This window comes from Varroa jacobsoni, unplaced genomic scaffold, assembly GCF_002532875.2.
Source record: "Varroa jacobsoni isolate VJ856 unplaced genomic scaffold, vjacob_1.0 scaffold_610, whole genome shotgun sequence".
NCBI classification, from domain to species: domain Eukaryota; kingdom Metazoa; phylum Arthropoda; class Arachnida; order Mesostigmata; family Varroidae; genus Varroa; species Varroa jacobsoni.
The window spans coordinates 217,267-220,289 of NW_019213512.1; positions in this window are offsets into that span (position 1 = coordinate 217,267).

Consider the following 3,023-nt stretch of genomic DNA (forward strand, 5'->3'; position numbering starts at 1 on the left):
CAGGAAGCTCGTCACTGTCCAACCACCGGGACCCTCGAAAACACTAAAGCGCCCTCCTCCGGCTGTCTCGCGCACTCACTAGCCAAGCTCTGGCCTAGGTGGCTCGCTCTAGGACCTGGCCCGTAGCCATAAGCCTTTAGCTACTACTTCATACGCGACTGCAGTGGCCTCGCAGCTTCCGCCATGCCTCGGATTCTAGCTTAAAGCGTTTGAGCGTTTTCTGTCCCGGAGAATGCAGTGCCTCGGCGGTAGCAAAAGCCAGTCAAGCACACGGGCCCCAGTCTCACATTGTGGTTGCCCATGCTATGCCTCCCCTTCGTTCCCACCCCGCGCCCTAGAAACTCCCTCAAGGCAAACCTGTTGCTACAGACACCACGGACCGCACAAAGAGTGGGACTCTATGCGACTGCTGCTGGCGAAAGCGGAAGGCTTGGGGAAAGGAGTAACGCCAGCAATAGTAGCAAATGTAGTCGTCGTATGACTGGATGGCTATCGACTGGTGTACCTCAGTGGGTGTGAACCGTCCTTTCTAGTTAGCTTTTCTTAATGTCGATCCTGCATTGCATAGCCTAGACGGACTGGTTTCGCTCGCAATTTAATGAGGAGTCGTGGGTGGCTTCGGGGATGGAGAACTCGACTAGGCTGATCTGACTAAGCTTGTACGGCTTGTCTCTCTGGGGTTATCTCGTTCGCTCTTTTCTGTCTTGCTTCGTCTTGGCCTCCTCCACAGAGTGCCGTGTTAGCTTGCTCTTATGATCCTATCAACTGCCGTTATAGTTGCGGCTCAGGCGTCTGGCCTCTAGTTTTTGGATCGTCAGGCCTCCAAGTAGAAAACTATAGGGGGGTTCCACCGGAAGTAACTACGAGCCCCCTCTTTTGCACCAATAATGGGAGCTGAAGTGCGAAGGCTTTTCGTTTTCTACCCTAAAACAGATACCCCAGGTCTGGTTATGCCTGTAAGTGCATGCTACCTACGGCAGTTATTGGAACAGCTGTCAGGGTTTGAGGTACAAGTGATCGTAACAGGGTCATGTGGGGCACGCGAAAGAGACTTTTGTGAAAAGCACAGAGGTCGAGAAAGTTACGCCACTCGAAAAAACTAAGTGAATAAAGTTTCTCGCTATATAGCTATCGCAGTCGGATACAAATTCAAAAATCATTGCGATGTGGCACATAGATGGCGGCTCTCTAATTCAGATGATACCGTTATTAGAGGGAACTTATATATATATATATTGATTGCATAGGTTTATTTAGTTCCTTGCGGATTCTCAATGAAAGGGCTTACGATTCGAAGTTCCAGACACTAGATCTACGCCATTGTTTCACCGTACAGAAAAGTACATAAGACATCTGGCCCCGACTATACTATCTTCGAGTGTTATGCCGCCTTAGGTTTTTTTTTTTTTTTTTTTTTATTCAACGCGTCAAAGTTATATGAAATCCGGAAAATATATCTTCACAAATACCATTCATTTGTTAACAACTTCACATATGGCAATATCTGTTTAAGAGGTACAGCTTCTGATTTGCGTATCAGAGGTGTTAAAGAACTCGCCTTGGACTCGATTGGTCTGTCTCGACGAAACAAAACAGCGGATAAGTAAGCAATGGCAAAGGGTTGTTTTTCGCTAAAAATTTGTATTCTAGCTAGAGAAAATAAGTATCTGTAATATAGGGACGGCTGATCTAGGAGCAAACTCAACCGCTTTGAAGCTTGTGATGACAATGGATTTATTATATAGTCTATTAAATAGTGACAGAGACAGGTTTTATGATTGGATAATATACTGGTCGTTTTTCTATGTGTTGTTGAATATCTTATGTGAGTGAAATGTTTTCTTAGAAATCAACGTGATAATACCCTGCATATATATATACATTTTGTTACTACAGTTAGATTTGGCATTTTGAAAAACTTATGAATTCTATTGATCTCATTGATTATCGTTTCTAAATTATTATTGCTTATATTATATACTAAAATTATACATTCAACAAAGATTCTAAGATAATCTATTATAGAAGTGATTGCTTTGATCTGATAAGGCGTGTTTTTTTTTTTTGTTATACAGTAGCCTTAGAGGGACTATTTGCGTCACCTACAAGCAGTTCGTTTAACTACTCCGTTCTAATATCCCCTAATAAGTCGAAGCTAACTGCCGGCTTACCATTAGAAATCATCTGTTGTACAGAACAATGGGGTTCACTGGGTCTCACTGATGGGGTCAACTGATGTATATACAATACATTATATGTGGTGAAATGTTATTAAGCTGAATTTAAAAAATGGCTAGATTTCTTCCGCAGAAAAGCCCCTTGAATATGTGGGGATGTTTCTCGGTGCTCGAGTAGTTGAAAGTTATTTACTGGCTCAAACGTTTAAAGTGCCTATCATTTTGCAAGTTGGTCGTGGTGTATTACGGTTTCCACTGATTTCTAGCCAGTAATTTTTCAGAATGTTAGAGAGCTCCTCGGAGCGCAATACCCCTTACTCGATAGCATAAGCCGAGCAATCATTTGAACGTCCTATTTGTTTTGATAAGATCTTCGTGAGAGGCCCGCATTTTTCCTTCTTGAAATTGTAAAAAATATTTTCTGTTGAAACAATCCCTTTTCTCTAAAGAACGGGTCTCCATGTACATACAATTCATTCAACTTGCCTTTCAGCAGAAGCACGCTATACGTGTCATTGACACATACATCCAACTTATGTTTTTTCATAACTTCGTAATAAAAACACCCGACGTAAAATTATTGCGCTCGTTTCACATCTGTCTTGTAAACTTATTATATTTTGCACTATCTGATGTTTCAATGAGTTGGTTCTGGTACATCTGCCGTACCACCGTGCGTACCTTGATTTTGCTGTAAGAGACCTTTATATAAGTTTGTATTCGGCCTTTCAGTAATTAAATGTATAAAAAACATGCTGATCATTTACTACTTAATACCCCGAATCCGCCGAAATTTTAATCCGCCAGGTCTCTAATAACGTGTACAATTGCATATGTGTACTTGGC